Source organism: Vulpes lagopus, chromosome 19 (assembly GCF_018345385.1).
Source record: "Vulpes lagopus strain Blue_001 chromosome 19, ASM1834538v1, whole genome shotgun sequence".
NCBI lineage: Eukaryota > Metazoa > Chordata > Mammalia > Carnivora > Canidae > Vulpes > Vulpes lagopus.
In genome coordinates this window covers 17,093,156-17,115,204 of record NC_054842.1, presented here as the reverse complement: position 1 = coordinate 17,115,204, position 22,049 = coordinate 17,093,156, and the positions used below count along the sequence as shown (strand labels likewise).

General features: G+C 41.9%; 1 pseudogene; it reads left to right on the top strand.

The window, feature by feature from the left end:
- LOC121479071 overlaps nucleotides 1-19,718 on the top strand; it is a 41,461-nt pseudogene extending 21,743 nt beyond the window's left edge.
- The last annotated feature ends 2,331 nt before the right edge of the window (nucleotides 19,719-22,049 follow it).

The window sequence follows — 22,049 nt, the reverse complement described above, 5'->3', positions numbered from 1 at the left end:
CCTATCCAAAAGGAAGAGCCACCTGTAGGGGTAATGAGGCCACTGAGAGACTGTGGAGTGGACTGATGGAGCACTTCAAATAGCAGAGGGGAGTGTGGCCAAAGAGAGGAAATGCTTCACCTGTGTCATAGGAAGTGCATGTTCCCTCTGGTGGTCTCCGAACAAAACATGAAAATTCCCGGGAAGGAGAATCAACTTTCATCAATTGGCAGCCTCACATATCATCATATGACAATGACAGGATCAGACCAGTGAAAGGTTTCTGCTTCTTTTCATCATCTCCCCGCTGCTCTGATTCCCAGAATGAGTCAGCAATCCTGATGGGAAGAGGGGAGGATGAGGCAGGAGGTGTGGGGATGAAGAGCATGAGAACAGGTTCAAGCTGCTTCCCCCAGCTTCCTGTCTTCAGAAGCCCCCAGAGTTAAGAAAGGAGAATGTTTTACCTTAAAATTATGTTCAAAATTCATGATTAGTATATGAGATTACAGAGGTTTAGCTACTAAGACAAGTTTTCTAACTTAAAATGATTGTAATCCTGCCTGCCTGCCTTCCTCCCCCCCCCCCGCCCCCCACTTTCTTCTTTACTGTTATTAGAAAAATCACAGGACTGAGTTTTCATCCTGAATTTTATCCTGGGGCAGAGGGCATTTCCACATTGAATGCATTTTAACAGGAGAGTAGGAGGCCTAAAATAAAGACGAGGTCCAGTTACATGCTGTAAGTTCTCTTTGTTTAATATAATGCTTTAAAAAAAAAAAAAAGACTTATTTATTTTGGAGAGAGAGTTGTGTGAGCATCCGCATGCCCAAGTGGGGAGAGGGGCAGAGGGAGAAACAATCCCAAAAAGGCTGAGCACTGAGCGCCAAGCAGGGCTCCCTCCCAGGACCCTGAAATCTTGACGGGAGCTGAAAACAAGAGTCAGCCACTTAACTGACTGAACTACCCAAGTGCCCCAAGTATGACATTTTTTAATGTCACTATGAAGGAAGGATAATAAACCATCTGAAGACAGCTTCTCTTAACCGGATTATGCACATAAAACAAATTGTCCACATTTGCACCATGTTCTTTTATTCTGCTGTCACTGCTAGTTTTGAAGGATTTTATTTGACAGATGGTACCTAATGCAGCTTTTCCCCCCTCGCCTATTGTGAAGAGGAAACCATTGCCAAGATTTCACAATATGAAAATTGCTCCTGTTTCCTAAAGGGCAAAAATGAATCACTTTCTTTCTGGATTCTGAACAAGTTGGGATGGCTCAGAAAGGCATTGCCGTGGTTTACTTGCCAGAGTGCTGACATTCAGTGCTGTATATTTTTCTGGGAGAAGGTTTCATATTGTCTCCCTAGAATAGCCAGCCAGTTCCTAATGTTAAAGTGCTAATGTTGGAAGCAAGGCATTTACGTGGCATAGATTTCCGTGTGTGGAGTTACAAAAATTTTGTGTTTTTTAAACTAAAGCAGTTTGCAATGTGTACCAATTATGACTTTTTTACTTCTGATCTTGGCATTGTTAAGGAGTTCTTAGTTAATCTCCTGGTAGTTGAAAACAGTAATAACTTGTTTTAAAATGAGAGATTGAAACATCAACTCAGCTCATTCTTATTATGTCTAAATTGCCCTTGTTTTTAAAGATCTGTACAAATTACCACTTCTTTCAGAAGGCTTTCCTAAAATTTTCACTTTTAGCAACACATCACTCTTCTGGTATTGACTTTTATTTTCCCTCTTATCTATTTTGTTTTCTTTGCCTAATTTATTTTGCACTGCCTTCTCAACACATTATCTGCTTCATAATTTTGACTCAGATATTTATAATATATCTAAGATACAGCTATCTATGCAATTTATTTTTTTTTTTTAATTTTTATTTATTTATGATAGTCACAGAGAGAGAGAGGCAGAGACACAGGCAGAGGGAGAAGCAGGCTCCATGCACTGGGAGCCTGATGTGGGATTCGATCCCGGGTCTCCAGGATCGCGCCCTGGGCCAAAGGCAGGCGCCAAACCGCTGCGCCACCCAGGGATCCCTATCTATGCAATTTATGATAAATATTCCCATAACCTCATACCATACCATACCATACCATACCATACCATACCATACCAAGGCATTTGGTAGGACCTCAGTGAGTCTGATTATGAACATAACTGCTTTCTAGGAAATTAGTGTTAATGAGGAAACAGTTATTAATTAAATAATTAGACTAAAGAAATGGCTCATAAGATAATTAGGAGCTGCTATTTTTGCCCTCTGCTTCTGTTAAAGGATCCCTCCCCCGCCTCTATTTTGCCCCTTTTCATTGATCTGCCATGTGATGTCAGAGAACTTTTTTTAAGCTGCACACCTGATTACGCCATGCCTCTGATCAGTGGCTTCCCATGATGTGATCTTCAGGATAAGAGTCAAGGTGTGTGGTCGGCTCCCAGGGTTCTCTGTGATCTGACTGCTTATCACTCTCTCAGGCTCCTTCCACTCTTTCCAGCACATGCTTCAGCCCCACCCCAGAGTCCTCCTACAGTGACTGTACAGGAATTTGCCTGGCCTTGTTGGCTTTCCACCCCTCCTCCCACCCCCCTCATTCAACCCCATGCTAGGTTGAATTGTGTCCCCCACCCTGACTCATATGTTTAAGTCCTAAGCCCAGTACCTACAGAATGTGGCTTTATTTGGAAATAGATTCACTGCAGATGCAATTAAATTAAGATGAAATCATACCTGAGTATGAGAAGCCCTTATTCCAGTATGATTGATGTCCTTGGAAAAAGGGAAAATTTGAACACACACACACAACCAGAAGGAGCATTGTGTGAGGATTGCAGTGATGCTGTTACAAGCCCAGGAATCATCAGAAGCCAGGAGGCAAGCCTGGGACAGAGTCTCCCCCAATGCCTTCAGAGGGACACCTCAATTTCACACTGCACTTCTAGAGCTATGAGACAATAAAGTTCTATTGTTCTAAGCCACCCTGTCAGTGGTTCTTTGTTATGGCAGCCCTAGAGGCTAGGACATCTTCTTTACACTTGGTAAACTCCTACCCACTGCATTTGGTTCAACTGTCTCATCTTTTGGAAGCTTCTTCTGACATTCCCACCTTCTCCCATTGCTGAATTAGGAGTCTCTTCTGGCTCTTTCTTCAAATCTTTAAAATTTGACCATTGATTTCTTTGCTTGTGTCTCACCATGATCCGTGTCTTATTCATCACTTTATAACAGCTCCTTGCTTTCTTATCTCAATACATGATATTGAACAAATGAATTTTTACCTTTTTGATGACTGTATCAGCAGCCCTGTGGAGAAATATTTATTTCAGAGGAATGTGGTGACATTCATTTTCTAGAGAGACATCTAGAGGTATAAAACACTGGAGTGAAAATAAATGATCAAGGTTACCTAGCATCTCTATGTCACAGCCAAGAGCAATCTTCCACATTTGGGATTTAATATCAAAACATTTTAGAGACTTCCAGAACCTCCCTTTTCAGATAGAGAAGCTGAGATCTGTTTTGTTAGCTAGAAATGTCTCCTCATTTGCATGGGAAAAGAATCCAGGAAAGAATGAAGTTCATTTGTTTGGATGCATATGAAACAATTAATAAGGTTAGGGAGTTCTGAGAAATTTAAATGAAGAGTCAGAATGTAGACTTATCAAAAAAAGAAAAATAATGTAGACTTATCTTGTAATGTAAACTCTTTTTATCTCATCTCAAGATGAGTGGGTGGATCTTCCACCATGGAAGAGTGTCAAATTTCATTTAAAATACATCTGAGTATACTTTCCCCCCAGCTCTCACTGGTCCAAATTTAGTCAACAAATCTTTGTATACAGCAGAAGAAAGTTCATTTTAAAAGGGTTGTTAGAATTTAAGAATCTTAAAGTGATCCAATTCAAGGCTCTCCTGACAATAATATTGATATAGTCTGAGTCACAATTCTAGTGCTACCTCCTAATACAAATGAGTAAAGATTCCATGGCTAGCCCTGGGTACCCAAGCACTTTCTGCTGCTGGTCTGTTAGCTTCAGGAAATTCACCGTGGACCTAGTTGAAAAACAAAATGGAAAGGAGTGGAAGGATCACATTTGTGTCATAAGCAAATCCTTTCTAAATCATCAGGAGACTGCAGAGATGGCCACAAAGAGATTTTGTCAAGGGTTTTATACAACTAAAATCAATGCATCCACTTTATCTGTTTTGAGCATACTGGGGACGCAACCAGAGATGTCACTTAGAGTTAGAGCTGCTCAGAAACCTTTAAGGTGTCAATTGACCATATTTTTAGGTGCAGAAATGTTACATGGACACACCACAGATTCACCAGTGATTTACTTTTAAAATCTGCAACAAATGGACCCAGGAATCTACAAGGGAATAAAAATATCATGAGAGCAAAGCTGAGTTGAAGCAGGGTAACTCAAAATCAATATTTTGCTTTTAAACTCTTAAGGGGAGACCCAGGAGGGCTGCACTCATTTTGTCCTCCTTACTTATTATCCTCAGAGGATGAGGTAAAAAGTGACAAGCCTGCTCCTTACTTCAGTCAGGACATTCTCTGCTAACAAGCCACTTGTTAGAATCCTTAGCTTCAATTTCCTGGTGAATGGCTTTTTAATAGCTAGGCTATCAGATGCTGGTTCAAAAAAAAAAAATCAGACTTACTTTCCATATTATATAAGAGAGATTGCATTTGGGGAAGCAGGCAAAGGATGGTCAATGTCAAACTTGATGGAGGAAAAGGGATCCTCTTGTTAGTTGTACCCATGAAGTAAAGGGAGTTGGAACACCACACATTGCGGCTGAGCTGTTCCTGCTATGAGTTAGAATTCCTTGCTATTAACTCAAACTATTTTCTGTCCTTGTCCAGGGACAAGCAGAACTGCATTTCCATTACTTTGCTGGTACCTGCAGTTAAGTGCAAACAGTAAATTGAGGAGTAGGTGGGAATTTTATTTAAGGAACAGCTGAGGAATAGTTTTTAGTCTGAGAGGATGACATTATTTAAGTTTTCTCCTTAAAGAGCCTACTTTTTGTTTTTTATTATTTTTTATTTTTAGATTTATTTACTCATGACACAGAGAGAGGCAGAGACATAGGCAGAGGGAGAGGCAGGCTCCATGCAGAAAGCTTGATGTGGAACTTGATCCCAGGACTCCAGATCACAACCTGACCCCGAAGGCAGATGCTCAACCACTGAGCCATCCAGGTGACCTGAGCCTACCTTTCAAAAACAAAACCGAAACTAAGTTTGATGATTTCAAGGGTTCAAACTATTTAGAAATCAAAGACAAAGGTCCTGGTTCAGTGTGAAATGTCCCCTCAACACCTGACTTCTTGGCTTGTTGTGCTTGCTCGATAAGCATGGCTGACTTGAGCATTTCCTTCATAGAAAAGACAGGAAGAGATGACCTCAGTGGCTTAAATTTTACTGTTGTCAAGGAAGAGTGGGAGAAGTATTAGGCAAAATGTGTGAAGGAGAGATAATGCTCAATGCACTCATATATAAAAATATTTCCTGGTATAGTATTTAGGGTCCAAACAGGAAAACAGACACTGCAACAGTTATGTTGGTTGAGAGAATTTCTTTTTCTTAAGCTTTTTTTTTTTTTTTTTTTCGTAAGCTCTACACCCAAGGTGGGGCTTGAATTCACGACTCAGATCACGAGTTGCATGTTTCTTGGACTGAGCAGGCCAGGTGCCCCGAGGGAATTTAATATGAGGAAGCAGCTATACAGATAGATAATTCTGAAAAACTACACAGCAATGGTTGAGGTAACTCAGAGACCGTAATTCCAGGAGGCAATTATGAGCAGAAAAATGACCTAATCACAAAGGGTTAAACCAAGATAGTTTTTTTTTTTTTAGAGAAAAGAGTATTGAATTATTTTGCTCTCCCCAAGTGCCAGAAAACTTTTTTCTTCCTTTTCTTTTTTGCTTTTTCAATTTTTAAGTGAACTTAAACCTATTAGCGCATTATTGGGAATATAAATGTAAATGTATTTACTGGGTTGGATGTGAGGAGGAAAATGATTTGGAGACAGCAGATCTAAAGAGAAACAAACAAATAAGCAAGTATCTCGCACTGTGAACTCCTTGCAGTCTTTAATTCACCACTGGGTCTGCAGCCTGCTATACAGTGTCTGGCCCGAGAAACACAGTAGATGCTCAGTACTATTTGTTCTAATCCCTCCCAAGTTGTAAGTGCTAAGGGCATGAAGGTTGCAAGGTATTATGGAAGTCAGTAAGAGGGGTATTCAAAACTGATCTGCGTGGTTAGGGAAGAATCACAGGGAGTAGAAAGAGAAGGAGGTAACTAGGTGAAAACAGTGCAGCAGAAGGTAAAACCACCTGCAGGTTTCCTGACAAGTGTACTAGAAGGAAACCAGGTGGTTGAGGTGGGGCAGCAATGGGGGAACGAAAGGATGAGGTGGGCTATGGTCAGTGTTGCATTCAGGATTTCAACCACTTTCTGAGTTAACCCACAATTTATTTTTTTACTGGAGAATAGTTTATTTCACTGAGAAGTTAAGTAATATTTACTGCAGCATTCTCGTAAGATGTGCATATAAATAGAAGTATTTCAAGGTAAGGAAGTGTTGAGTGAAATATGAGAGAACTAGAACAGTTAAGTGGGAACTTGGATATGTGCAGACTTCTTACCAGCTCTGCGATCAAATTGTATATATAAGGGCATACTCAGGGTAGATGAATAGGTAGTTAGATGGATAGATAGATTCTGTAGGAATTTAAAGCAACTATTTGTCTATTTTAAATTATTTAAGTGAATTCTTCTTTGTAATAAGGTAAATAGCACAGACAAAACTAAGGTTCTTTACCCCACATTGAAATCCTGCATCAGGGCAGCCCAGGTGGCTCAGTGGTTTAGCGCCCCCTTCGGCCCAGGGCGTGATCCTGAAGACCTAGGATCAAGTCCCACATGGGGCTCCCTGCATGGAGCCTGCTTCTCCCTCTGCCTGGGTCTCTGCCTCTCTCTCTCTCTGTCTGTCATGAATAAAAAAATAAAATCTTAAAAAAAAAAAAAAGAAATCCCACATCAAAATCCCTTATCTTGATATAAATACTTTGGAAGTTATGTTATGACTCTAACTTCTTACTCTAGGTTTTTTTTCTTCTCTGTGCATTTATATACATATATATGACCTGTAGAAAAATACAGAGTTATAGTGTTTTTGTTTTTAAAGTAATTTGTGGGTGAGCCTAGGTGGCTCAGTTGGTTAAACGTCTGCCTTTGGCTCAGGTCATGATCCCAGGGTGCTGGGATCAAGCCCCACATGGGGCTCTCTGCTCAGTGGGGAGCCTGCTTCTCTCTCTCCCTCTGCCCCTCCCTTTGCTTTTGCTCTCTCACTTTCTCTCTCAAATCAATCAGTCAATCTTTAAAAAATGTAAGTTGCATCATACTGTCTATATTTTTCTCCTAGTTACCTTTTTCCATTTCACATTAATTCTTAAACAGTGTTTTATGCTAGTAATCTCAATCTAATTTAATCTTTTTAGCTTTTCCAATATGGAAATAATTCCAATATTTCAAAATAGTTTGTAATTACAGACATTCTATCATTTATTCTATTCTTTTGATAGAAATTTAAGTTGTTACCAGTTTTTTAGTCATCACTGACAATGTCAATATAGACAAATTTCTGCTTTCATGGAATTTACCCTAGTTGGGAAAGAGACAATAAACAAAATGAAACAAAATACAAAGGATATTAGAAAATAATAAAGTGTCAGGAAAAAATTAAGATGGCTACAAAATGTCAGATGGGGAGGTAGCTGTTTTAGGTGAGGAAAGGCTTTATTGTGAAAATGATTCCTTTATGACCTGAAGGATGTGGGAAGGGACATAAGGATATATAAGAGACATACTACATGTCTTTGCTACTGGTTGGGAATCCTCAGAATTTTTGCAAGCTTATTAGCAACGCTAGAATTATTTGTAACATATAAGAGCCAACGGAAGTATTTTTTTAAAGATTTTATTTATTTATTCATGAGAGACATAGAGAAAGAGGCAGGGACATAGGCAGAGGGAGAAGCAGGCTCCATGCAGGGAGCCCAATGTGGGACTTGATCCTGGGATCCAGGATCAGGTCCTGAGCCCCAGGAGCCCTGGATCATGACCTGAGCCAAAGGCAGATGCTCAACCACTGAGCCACCTGGGTGCCCCTTAAGTACTTTTTTAAAATACTACTCCACTATAGTAAACATGGCCTCAGCATTTGCCAAATTGTATTTTTGTGGCTTTGTAAGTTTTCTATTTTCTGCCTTGGTTAACCACTTTTTATTAGCTTATTTATCTATTTATTTAATACATTTTCTCAGTTTTGCTAAGTATAGTGAGCCTTTGGATTCCCAGTTGAAACTATTTAGTGCTTTTATTCCATAACTTTTTATATCCAGATGAGGTTGACCAGACTAAATTAAATATTTCTACTGATAGTGTATATATTCTATCCATTCCTCTGAGAAATTGGGTCTTGGTGTATGGGGTCACAGACTCCATTGAGAATCTGATGAAAGCTATGGATTATCACTCTGAAAAACACATGTATTTTTGTCCTCTTCCCACGAGATTTTGCATCTGATAATAGTGGGTTCAGAGATATCCAGAAATCCAAGCATAGATCAGAGTACAGGGGATCCCTGGATGGCTCAGCGGTTTAGCACCTGCCTTTGGCCCAGGGCATGATCCTGGAGCCCCGGATCGAGTCTCGCGTTGGGCTCCCTGCATGGAGTCTGCTTCTCCCTCTGCCTGTGTCTCTGCCTCTCTCTCTCTGTCTCTCATGAATAAATAAATAAAATCTTAAAAAAAAAAAAAAAGGTTAGAGTACAGAATAAAACAAAACAGAACAGAACAAAACAAGAAAGGAATCTTTCTGAAACTCTAAAATCTGTCCCCAGTATAAAAATGACCTCTGGAGAACCTGCTAGCCGAGTCACATACATTGGAGCCTCTGAAGGACTGCCTGGTTTTACCTGTGCTTCAGCATAAAGCTGGAGCCCATAAAAAGGAGTGAGATTTTAAAAAACTCCACCTCTGAAGCTCATTATTGTGTTTACTCTAGGATCATTTAATTTATTGTGTTTTGGGACACCGGGGTGGCTCAGCAGTTGAGCTCTTGCCTTCCGCCTAGGGCATGATTCTGGAGTCATGGGATCAAGTCCTGCATCAGGCTCCTTGCATGGAGCCTGCTTCTCCCTTTGCCTATGTCTCTGCCTCTCTCTCTCTCTCTCTGTCTTTCATGAATAAATAAATAAATAAATAAATAAATAAATAAAATCTTTAAAAAAAATAATGATTTATTGTGTTTCTTTGTTGAGGTCCACAGGAGAAAGTTCTTTGTCTTTTTAAAATTTTATTTATTTATTCATGAGAGACACAGAGAGGCAGAGACACAGGCAGAGGGAGAAGCAGGCTCCATGCACAGAACCTGATGCGGGACTTGATCCCAGGATCCCAGGATCACAGGATCACACCCTAGGCCGAAAGTAAGCGCTCAACCACTGAGCCACCCAGGCATCCCAGAAAGTTCTTTGTCTAGATGTAATTTTGGGAAAAACTTTTATACTTTCCTGACCAATGGATTTATTTTAATTTGCAGTGTCTCCTGGAAATCCTATCATCTTGGTGGCTGCTAGAAAGCTGAGATCCTGTGAAGGGGCTTCTTTTAGAATGGGAGAGGTTACAAGAGAAGGCCTTCTTTTCCAAGCGCTGTTTGATAAACAGTGTGATAAATGCCTTGGGGAAAATGTTCTCAGGTATTCCTCATAACAGAACGATGAAGTAAATGCTCTTTTCAATCTCCATTTTCTTGAGGAGGAAACTGAGACTTGGTAAGTAGACTTGTTCAAGGTCACAGGAGAATAGTAGGGCAGAAGCATAGACTTAGTTGTCTGACAGCAAAATGCTCTTAGCCACTCTCTAATGCTCCCTTGCATGGCCAGTATTTAGGATACTTAAACTTTCCTCTTTCTCTGCCTTGCCATCCTGCTTTTATCCCTGGTTTCATTTTTTTTTTCATGTGTTTTAATTTTATTTTATCTTAATGTGTTGTATACTTCTTTGCAAGTTGCCTTACTTTGTTTTCGGAAAAGGGAGAATATCAAGGAATAAATACAGATATTTCCGGGTAGTAATTGTGTACTGAGTAAACTTAGATAAACACTTAGAGCCTCCCTATCTCCTAATTTATTTCCCCCTGCCCCAGAGTGCTATGCATACTTCGATGCTTTCAAAATCTTATCTAATCAAGACACCGAATATTTTATTTTGTTAGAAAAATCCCATATGCCAGTCCTTTCTTTTTCCAAACAGGTCATTTTTGCCATTATTTCTTCCCCTTTGAGATAGTGTATTTATGATTTCCTCCTTTCAAGTTAGTGTTAAAGTCCTTACTTCCCTCCACCATCCTGTATGAATTAGCAGGGTTGTTTTTTTTTTTTTTCTTCTGAGACATTGAACCCTTCTTTATGGAAAGATGGTTCTGTAGGAGGGTAATACATTGGGATTTGAAATGTCAGCTGTTCAGCATTTCTTGAGAGTCACTGATGTATTATGTTTACATCAAATTGCTTAATTTCTCAGGGCTTTGGCTTCGACATCTAGGAAGTGATGGCAAGACATTCACTCTATTTTTCTCACAGGGAAGGAGTAGTTAAAGATCAATGAAGCTTTCTGAATGAGCAGGAAGAGGTGCTGGGCACCCAGCAGGGTGGGGCTCAGTGCTGTCTCTGGAAGATCAAAGAGCTGGGCTGTCTCCTGAAGTCTCTTCTTCCTTCTGTTATTGCAGGGACCTGGATGGAGGCCATGGGTGGGCTGAGAAGGAACAGTGGAGGAAGTAAGGGAGGGCACCAGGGAAGTGTGCATATGTTTTCAAAGAAAAAGGACTTCTGGTGAAGGAAGAGCATATGAAGATGATTCCCCTCTTGGCCATAAGTCAGAAAGGATCTGATTGTGCTTAGCCCTCTTAGAATGGTAATAATGCCTTTTGAATGCTTTTTTCGTCCAGGTTTCCCAAGATTGCAGAACTGAATTTCTGCCCTTCTCCTTATTATCCTTTTCTTTTCTCCTTGTACGGTGGCACACAGCCCTCCGCATGGGGTGATGCTCCTCATTCTTCCCTGTGGAGCCTTCACCCTCCACACAAAACCCACTCAGCAGACTATAGCTATTGCTTGCTGTCTGTTCTTTGCATCATAAACCTACTCAAAGGATATCATTGAACTTTTACCTCTCTCACTGTCTCTTAGAACATTTTCCCTTTTTCATTGTTTGTGACCCTGCCAGATATTTTTCTCCACTCAGGGAATGTTGATCAGCCCCCAATGCTGTTCCTGCAGAAGCCCTTCTCTCGACCTTGTTTTGAACAGAAAAGCATGACTTCTTAGCAAAAGTTCACCTCGGGAGATGAGCATAAAATGCAGCTGGTGGAAAAGTCAATTCTGTGATGAGGGCAACTGCCTATCTCTTATTTCTTGTCCAGTCTATGAAGCTCTGGAACAGCCCACTGTTCAGGGTGCCTTACCTCTTTCTGCTCCAGCCAACCTAGGACTTCTACTTCAGCCATGTAGTCCTCTCTTGGTGACTGCTTCAGCCGGTAGCACGCCAGGGGTTTGATCCAGGTTGCTTTGGTTTCTTTTGAATGACTTCAGGTCTGTTGCCTTAAGGAACCGTGACTTATGGAGTTTTTGGATTAGCATCTTGCTCATGGCAGTCATACTCCCTACCCCACCGCCCTTAAAGTGACTTGCCAGTTTATCTTTTCCACATGATGGAAGAAGTGTTCCAGCTTCTCTTTCACATGGTGAGCATGCACCCAGGCCCCAATCCCTCCTCTAGCTGCTTAGAACCACAGTAATGACTGTGTTTTCTTTCTCCTTAAATCCTGTATGGGAGACGTTTGCAGGATTCACTGAATAAACAATTAAAGAATCAATTGACAGGATAGCCAGGGAGATGGGACAAGATTCTCTTTGGAGATAAGGTGGTACCAGGGTCATCAGAATGATTGAATTTGGCAGAACTACTACTATACAAAAAAATAAATAAGTAAACCAAAAGATGTTTTCTTTCTCCAATCCCATGAAGAGGTACTGGACTGCAAGGGCTCAGATTCTCACTTCTTGGCTTCCTCCAATTGGGGTCAAGAAAGTGAGTACTTTGTGCACTTAGGTGTGTTTGGGTTTATTGGCAGTTACATTGCATCACTTCTATAGCTCAGGGCTGGGTGAGTCCAGATCTACAGGTAGAAAAGAGCAGCTAGAGACAGGGTATTGTTAACGAGGCTCTAAACTGGCTGCAACCTGGGGGAGGACAGGGAGTCATGGACACCAGTGGCTGCATACACAGTTGTGACCTTCAGGAACTTGAAAGCAGATCTGGTGGGCACCGAGCATTCCCTCAAGCAGGCAAGAGCTGAACTGGAACCACCACAATATCAGAAAATGACTCTTTGTGGAAGGGTCTCTGTTTCATTGTTTGACCAACTTTGGGTGGATGGGAAAAGACCCTTTGCTTTTCTCATGGTGACATCAATTCTGCTTCCACATCTTCAAAGCTTCTCATTATGCCTCCTTTCTTTTTCTGATTATCATTCTTTTTTGCTTCCCATTCTATGCTTATTTTTTATTTATTATTAAAAAATATTTATTTATTTTACAAAGAGAGAGAGAGTGTGTATGTGTGCATGTGAATGGGGAGAGGACCAGAAGGAAAGGGAGAGAGAATCCTGAGCAGACTCTGCACTCAGCAGGAGCTTGACATAGAGCTCCATTTCAAGTCCCTGAGACCATGACAGAGCCGAAAATCAAGAGTTGGCCACTCAACCGACTGAGCCACCCAGGCACCCTTCATTCTAATATATTCTATATTATATTCAAAGTATGAGGTGAAGACAGAGGAGGAAGCATGGTCCAGATAGGTAACTCAGTGTAAAGACCTAATCCTATTTTTGAGCCGGCTTGGAATAGCTTTTTTATGTTTGTCTTTCATCGTGTGCATTTGGACAGAGATCTCTGGAGTCCTGGCACTTGCAGCATGACCTTAAAAGCTTTGAATCAACATCCCCTGGCCCACAGACTCCTTGCCCCATGGGGAGATGTACGGCAGAGAAGCACCAAACAGTGTCGTCGTGTAGAACAATGCATCTCAAACTATATTTGGTGAAGGTCTGTTTCTTTAATATTTATAATGATTTTAGAAATAATATGTTATATTGTGGACCAATAACTTTGTAAAATTCAGTCAAGTGCATAGATGTTGTGGCAATGTCAAGTCATAAAAGTTTCTGAATACTTAGGCTTACTCTCTATATTTCCCTTGCTGCATACGTGTAACTCATAGTTTCTGGACTGACACCAGGCTGTGGACCACCTAGTGAGAAGCCCTGCTCAAAAACCCTCTTCCCTGACTTTAAGAGTAAGGATTGTCATCTGTGGTTTTAGTAATAAATTCCTTTTTTCACTCAAGCTCATACGGTTTCTATTATTTGCAACCAAAGGAATATAATAACTTATGTAGAAAGTAGCCAGCTTTTTTCTCTATTTTATTTACTATTTATTTATTTGAGAAAGAGAAAGCATGTTGGGGAAAGGGGTAGAGGTAGAGAGCATCCTAAGCAGACTCCACACTCACCATGGAGCGTGGCATGGGGCTCAATCCCACCACCCTGAGATCATGACCTGAGCCAAAACCAAGGGTCTGACACTTAACTGAGTAAGCCACCCAGGTGCCCCTCAATGCTCTATTTTAAAGGACTCATGGAGATAACTCACTGGCCCCACCCTTTTATACATGATGCATTTCTTAAACTGTAGACTCTCATCAAGTGATATGTTTACACACTGTAATGCATGCTTTTGTTTCCAGAGAGTTAAGATATATTATATCCTTAATTGGTTCTGACATCTGACATTTTAGGTAGTCTCCAACAAGATAGTTCTAGATACTATGTATATTCTTTAATTGTATTCTGGGGTGGTTTTGTTTTGTTTTGTTTTGTTTTGTTTTGTTTTGTTTTTAGTGTAATCTCTCAGCTCAACATGGAGCTTGAACTCATGACCCCAAGATCAAGGATCAAGAGTCGTCAGCCAGGTGCCCTGTTTTTGCTTTTTGTTTTTTGTTTTTAAATTGTACTATGTCAATAAGTTAAATCCTTGAGCATCTCATCGAAGATAAAGATTTTCTGTTTTTGAGACACAACATATTTTTTACCTTTGTATCAACTGTGTTAATTTATGACCCATATGCTATATACAAGTAGTGCATGTACTTATGTACTTCCATTTTTCTGTGTGGAATCATTCATCTTCAATGTTATTCATCAAACAACATATTAGAGTTCATATCTGGTTATGTAGATATATAAATACTTATAAAAAGAAATAGATAAATCTATCTACCTATTGAATTAATAGTATGAACGTATCATGTTCAAAAAAGTGAGGTTATTCAAAAGCTGAATATTATGGAATTTCATAATAGTATCTAATAAGAAAAGTAAAAAAGAAAATTCAGAAATATTTCATGTAAAATAACTTGAGAATTGTGCTCTAGCATAACTAAATATATGGTGATGTGTATATATGTAAATGAATCAAAGCTTTTTATTCAATTATTTGTCTGCTATCTGCAGAAAATATTCATCCTAGAAGCACATTCCACTTTTGCTCCTCTCCTTCCCTCCTCCAATTCCATCTTCTTTTCTCCCCTCCTCTTTTTAAACCCCTTCCCCCTGTTTCTTTATTTCTTCTGTAATGATTTACCAATTATCTACTTATGGCTGTACATAGTGCTAAGTGTGAATATGGAAAAGTATAGCAAATGGTCCTTACCATTTGCAAAGTCACTGGGGAGATCAGATACGTACAGCTCTGCAGAGTTAAGCAGCTTCACACGAGTTAAGGAACCAGCTCAAGTAGAGATAGCAGAAGTAGAGATAGCAGAAGGTAGTGTATATAATGGTGTATATAATGAGAAGTGCTCCAATTAGGGACTATGAGTTCGCAGGACGCAAAGAAAATGTTTTCTGAGGACTTGAGGAGCCAGGGAAAGGGTCTCTGAGAAAGCACATTTGGAAGTGAGCCTACAAGGGAAACTAAGACTTGAATTAGCAAGGAAGTCTGGGCAGGAAATTTATGAGGTTTAAAAAGGCACCAGGCAAAGCAGCCTGGTATTCTTGGGGTAGAATGTAGGATGATTTGTCTAGACCAGAGAAAAACTAGAGACAGGATGTGATTGATCTGGCAGAGAATCAAGAATTGGTTCCTACTATGGACCCATTAATTACCAATCTATTGATCTTGTTCCAACAGGATTCTTAGACTATGGCTCCTTGTTTGGGGTTCTCCAAGGTCAAATATCAGTGCCTTGCTGTATTCCTTGGAATTCATCTTTGCTCTCTACACTTATGAGGTTGTTTACTGCAAATATGTACTTTTGCCTTTGAGCTTTAATCTCCCCCCACCCTAGCCATGTGAGCATGGTTGCTGGTGCAAAGGATAGGCTGGAAGTTTCAGAGAGTTAAGTCTCTCAATTGATGTCTGATGAGAACTTGGTGGGTACCTATTCCAGATCCTTTGCCCTCCAGTTGGGATAAAACCAGGGTTTGCTTTTGTGTCCCAGGGTTCCCTATCGGGAATGAAATCTAGTGTCCCACAGTGGATGTTGTAGTATTGGCCATGCACCATTTATTGACTGCATTCCTTTCCATCTCACTTTCCTACTGTCTTACTGGGGTTTCTCAATGTCCGTTCCCAGATGGACTACTTGCACTTGAATCTTGTGTCTCAGAGTCAAATTCTGGGGAATCCAAATCAACATACCAAGTAACCTCCTTTTCTGCGTATTGGTTTCATTAATTGAAAACTGATTCTCTTCTATATGCAGAACACCTCCCCATTGCAAGTCCTTTCAGTAGATAAAAGATGATATGACTTTTGGATCAAATGGAAACACTGATATATTAATTTTTAATGCTAAGTGTTATAATAAAGAATGCCCCCATAGAAGTTTATTTCTCTTTCATGGAACACTCCACTGATGTTTTTCTCCAAGCAGTCAATCAGGGACCCAGTGTGGCAAAATCTCTGTCACTGACAATTCCATGTAACTTCTAGGGTTTTTCTAGGGGCCATCTGCATCCTAGTTAGTGAGAAGGAGGAAAGAGCATGTGGGAGAGTGCTCACAGAAGGGTGTGTGTTTCTGCTCAAGCCTGGAATTGACACACATTCTACTTCTATTCCACATTCTGCTTCAACCAAATTCAGTCACAAGGTCAAATCCAAGTATAAGGGAGGCAGAAAAATGTGGTCTAGCTGTGTGCCAAAAGAAGAGGACATGGATATTGTTGTACAACCATCTTTGTCAAAATGGACATATTAATTGAATGGATGAGTAAAACAAAAAATAAATATTCCATGTGGGCAGGGAATGGTGTCTGTCTGGCCCATCATTGTATGCTTAGTGCTTGCAGCATTCTTAACACATTCAAGGCGACAAATACTGGGGTGAATTATGCATGTCTACCAGTTCCTCCCTGGGAGTGTGTAATGAGTCTCTATGTATCTCTTATTTCCGTGGTTCCCTTGAGCTCACCTTGGGGTCTGGATTCAGATGACAATGTATTGGGAGCCAGTGAAGTTTCTGTACTGAGGGAGTATCTAGACTATGCTGTCCAAAGGAAGAGAGACTTTTTTTTTTTTCATTTTCCAGGCTTTATTGTTTCAAGTAGGTTTCTCATTTGGAATGGAAGGTCATTTTTAAAAATGTAAAAAATGAAAAAAATGTTTATCTCCTAACAAATGCTATGTGTGCCTCAACTTTTAGGGATATGGAACATCAAAAAAGCTCCTCCTCCACATGACAGCTGAGATATTATCATAAAATCACAATAGGGGGGATCTGGCTGGCTCAGTTGGGAGAACATGTGACTGTTTGATCTCGTGGTTGTGAATTCGAGCCCCATGTAGGGTATAGAGATCACTAAAAAAATGAACAAAAAATAAAAAATACACACAATATTTAGAAACAGAATTTTGATACCTGAAATATAACAAACTTACAAAGCTTTTCCAGTATTTATAAGCTGTTTCTGTGGATTTTTTAGAAATCTTCTGACTAATATTTTAAAACCTTTTATTAATGTAAAAATATATATCAAAAGTCTATGGTTAATGAATGTTCACAAACTGAACACATTTGTGCAGCCAGTGCCAAGATCAAGAAGCAGAATTTGCTATCATCCTGAAAGCTACCCTCAGACTTCCTTCTAAGCCCTACTTCCTCTTAAGAGGTAAGTTATAGGGATCCCTGGGTGGCGCAGCGGTTTAGTGCCTGCCTTTGGCCCAGGGCGCGATCCTGGAGACCCGGGATCGAATCCCACGTCGGGCTCCCGGTGCATGGAGCCTGCTTCTCCCTCTGCCTGTGTCTCTGCCTCTCTCTCTCTCTCTCTGTGACTATCAATCATAAATAAATAAAAATTAAAAAAAAAAAGAGGTAAGTTATAACTTCTATTAGGTAGCCTAGAATTGCCTGGTTTTTGTCCTCAGATGAGTTAAATAATATGCTATATACTCTTCTCTGTTTGGCTTCATGCACTCAAAGTATCTTTGAAATTCACTCATGTTTATGTAGTCTGTCCTCACTGCTGTATTATTCAATTATACCATTATTCAAATATACCACCATTTATTATCCACTCTATTGGGGTTTTAAAATTATTTTAAATAAAATTTATTTATTTATTTGAGAGAGAGAGAGAAAGAGAGTGAGCATGCACTAGTGGAGGGAAGGAGCAGAGGGAGAAGGAGAGGGAGAAGCAGACTCCTCAATAAGCAGGGAACGCAATGGAGGGTTTGATCCCAGGATCCTGAGACCATGACCTGAGCCAAAGGCAGACACTCAACCGACTGAGCCACCCAGGCTCCCCCTATTATCCATTCTATTGTTAACGAGCTTTTGAGAGGTCTACATTTTTGGCTACTGCTGGCACTGGTGAATTTTTTTTTTTTTAAAGCTGTGCTTTGTAATGAAGTTACCGGACTCTATTAACAGAGCTCTGTTATTGTCAATTATTCCTTTTACAGTGACTGGATTTATTTTCTGTAGGTCAAATAAATGATGGGTGTAGGTGGGAGTTAAGAAAGGGAACTAAAGGGGAGGCCCTGTGCAGTGCGGAGGTCGCTGGTGTCACCTGCCAGCCGGGGCTCCTGCGCGGGCTTTTGGCTCCCCGCCCCGCGCACCCCGCCGCAGCTTCAGCACCCTGGCCAGAGCGAGGCTCAGGTCGCCGTGCGTGGGGCTTCGGGAGGAACTGGGCAGCCCCTTGCGCTTCTCCCCCAGACCAGCCCTTAGTGAGCCGCCTGGCCCTCTGCGTATTGCTCATACTCCCGGAGGGGCTGCAGGTCCGGCCACATCCCGACCAGAGCCACCGTGAGAGGCCACCTGGGACCTGAGCAGCTGCCGGGTTGCCTCGAGGCTGCGACGTGGCGGGAGTTCCCGCAGGAGTCCCGAGAAAACCAGGCAGGACACGGGATGACCTGGTCAACACAAGTGCCTCACCCGGGGCCCCCCTGGCCGCTGCCTGCGCCCAGCACCGCCCCGAGGCCATGATCTGCGTCATTTCAAATCCGGTCAACTCCACCATCCCAACTGCAACGGACGTTTTCAAGAAACACGGAGCTTACGACCCCAGTAGAACCCGGGGTGACGACCTTGGGCATCGTCAGGGCCACCTCTTTCTTTCTTTCTTTCTTTCTTTCTTTCTTTCTTTCTTTCTTTCTTTCTTTCTTTTCTTCTTCTTCTTCTTCTTCTTTCTTCTTTCTTCTTTCTTCTTCTTCTTTTTAAAGAAAACAGCAGCCTGCTTTTATTGATGCACACATCGACGGACCTGCGATTGGGAGGGGCGGCGACGGTAACAGGACACTCGTGGTTAACGCAACGGAAACGTGAGGGCAGGAGATGGCTTTGCAGGGACGGGATGCCTTCATAAGTCAGGAAACGGAACGCCAGCTGGCTGCCCTCTCATTTCAGGTTCTTCACAAACTCCTCTCCCTTCTTGATGGAGGCCTTCAGCCCGGGGATGGCCTCCGCTATCATCTTCTCTCCAAAAGGGGACACCTTGCCAATGCCTAGATTCCTCTCGATGCCCTTTTCCCCCAGCAGCAACGGTATGGAGAGACAGGCACGGTCTGCTTCCTGGGATTTAACAAGGAACATTCAACAACTGCTTCCTTCCCGCGGGCCACCACTTTCACTGCAGAACTGAAGGGTGTGGATCCCGCGCGAGTCAACCCTGTCGTCGGGGGCCTTCCCGGGAAGACCACCACCCCCCGATCTCCCAGTGCACCCCTAAGTAGACCTTCCCCAGGACCCGCTGGCGGGTCCAGGAGGCCGGCCTGAGGTGGTGAAGGCCAGAGCCGGGCAGGCTTTGCACCCCTGTCCACGCGTGCGCTGCAGCCCGGCTTGGCTCCTCCCTTGTGGATGCAATGAACGGGAAGGAAGCAGTTGTCGAATGTTCCTTGTTAAACCCCAGGAAGCAGGCTGTGCCTGTTTCTCCACATAGTTACTGCTGGGGGAAAAGGGCATCGAGAGGAATCTAGGCATTGGTAAGGTGTCCCCTTTTGGAGAGAAGATGATAGCAGAAGCCATCCCCGGGCTGAAGGCCTCCATCAAGAAGGGAGAGGAGTTTGTGAAGAACCTGAAATGAGAGGGCAGCCAGCTGGCGTTCCGTTTCCTGACTTATGAAGGCATCCCGTCCCTGCAAAGCCATCTCCTGCCCTCATGTTTCCCTTGCGTTAACCACGAGTGTCCTGTTACCGTCGCCGCCCCTTCCAATCGCACGTGCGTCGATGTGTGCATCAATAAAAGCAGGCTGCCAGTTTTCTTTTTCAAAGAAAAAAAGAAAGAAAAAAAGAAAGAAAGAAAGAAAGAAAGAAAGAAAGAAAAAGAAAACTAAAAAAACCCTGATATCTATTACTGTATGATAAAGAACTCCAAAATTTAGTGGCTTAAAAATAAGTTTTATGATTTCTCATAATTCTGTGGGTTGATTGAGGTTAACTGAGCAGTTCTGCTCTGAGAAGTGCAACTGGAATCCTCATGTGGCCACAAATCATCCCGGGAATATCCAAGATGTTCACCCACATTTCTGGAAACTTGTCTGTTTCTAGAATGGCTAGAATGGCTGAGGGCTGCTTGCACTACCCTTCCTCCTTCTCTCTCTATATCAATACTTCCCATTTATTATGAATCTAGCTCAAGCTTCTTCACGTGGTGGTTGGACCCCAAGAAAGGGAAAATGGAAGCTACATGACCTCTTGGGGCTAAGGCTCTAGAACTCACAGAACATCACTTGTATTCTATTAGTCAAGGCAAATCGCAGGGCCAAACTGAGATTCAAGAGGAGGGTTATTGGACTCCCTCAGTTGATGGGAGAAGCAGTGTGCTTTTATGGATGAAAAGAATAGTTGGTAGCCATCTTTGCAGACAATCTACATCAGTAACTTATCTTGTTTCCAGCCAGAACTTGGGGGAGGGAGGAAGACTGTGCTAAGTCTTTATGGTTATGTGGAGAAATGAGTAGACATTGGTATGGGAAAGGAATAAAGTTGATGGCATAGAGGAGGAGGGGGTGCTGCATAGCATTGGAAGGGCAATGAAGAGTCAGGATAAATATATCATCTGCTGCCCTTCATTGCTGTGGGTAGATTCATTCATCCAGCAAATATTTAATGCAGGGGACATGAGACAGTATAACAGACTGAGAGATAATTTCTGGGAACTACAATATCCTTCAGGACTGCCTGTTCAGATGGCAGTAAACATTTAGAAATTAGATTGCTCAAAGGACAGAGAGAGGGACAGAGGTAGGGACTCAAGGGAAATTGGGACACCTGGCAATCATGGAGGAAGGGTTGTTACAGAAGTAGAGGGAGAACGGCCCAAGATGATTCCTGAGGTGCTCGGTGGCCTGCAAATGCATGGCAGGTACTCACAAACTTTTGTACAGGCTTAATTTAAGAAGCTATGTAGTAGAGAAAGTCAGGATTGTTGAGAAAGTAGGACAGTCTATGAAGATGTTCAATCAATGTGTTGGCTGTAGGTGATGTTTCTAGAGGATTGCCAGGGTTTTGACCATTTGATTCACCCCTGGAAAAGGAAAGATTCAGATTAGGAAAACCTGGGTCACCATGGATTTTTGCAATTGATTGAAGGGGAGACACATTTCGGAATTTATAGGCCCCAAAATCTGAGTCAACTCCAGGTGATATTCCTGATGTTTTTAGTGACCCAAAGAGGATGTCAAAGTTCAGGGGGCTGAAGGGAGCTCTGGTCAGTAGGGCAGCAACATTATCAGTGCACTACTCATATCACTGTATCCACACCACTTCAGCACCTGATTGTCTTTGTCTCTTGTCTTTGGAGCCAGTTCTGTCACTAGAAGAGACAGGATTCGGTGTGTAAATAGCCCAATTTCCTTGTTCCTCAAGAGACAATCTTGAGGTGTGTGTTCCACTTTGGCTGTAAGTGAGATTAGGCTCCAGCAGCCTACAGTTTGTAACTGGCTTGATAACATATGCTTTAATGACCACCTTGCTTTCAACTGTTTTAAAATATAGTGTATTAACAGACCAGATCAGGTAATGATTGCCATTGGAAAGGTAGTTTGTTACTCATAGCTCCCAAGAGGAGGGGGAACTCCCTGCCACAGGGGTTTAGTGGGGTAAGGGGAAAAGAGTGAGGTTGGTCAGAAGGCAGAAGGAGAGGGGAAACTAGGAAAGAACCCTTATTGTGGTTCCTCGAGAAGGAACAGAAGGGGCAGGATAAGTGGGTTTAGCATTGGCTAGTTGGAATAATTTCAGCAGGCTCTAAGGCATAGGGGTTGTTCCTAGTTGTCTGGTCCTGGGTGATTGGGCAGGTGATTAATGGCCTGGAGTATGAAAGCCCAATAACGGAGGTGGTTGGGATGTGGGCTCTGGATTGACTGGCTAATATTTGAAACTCTCGGGATCCCTGGGTGGCGCAGCGGTTTGGCGCC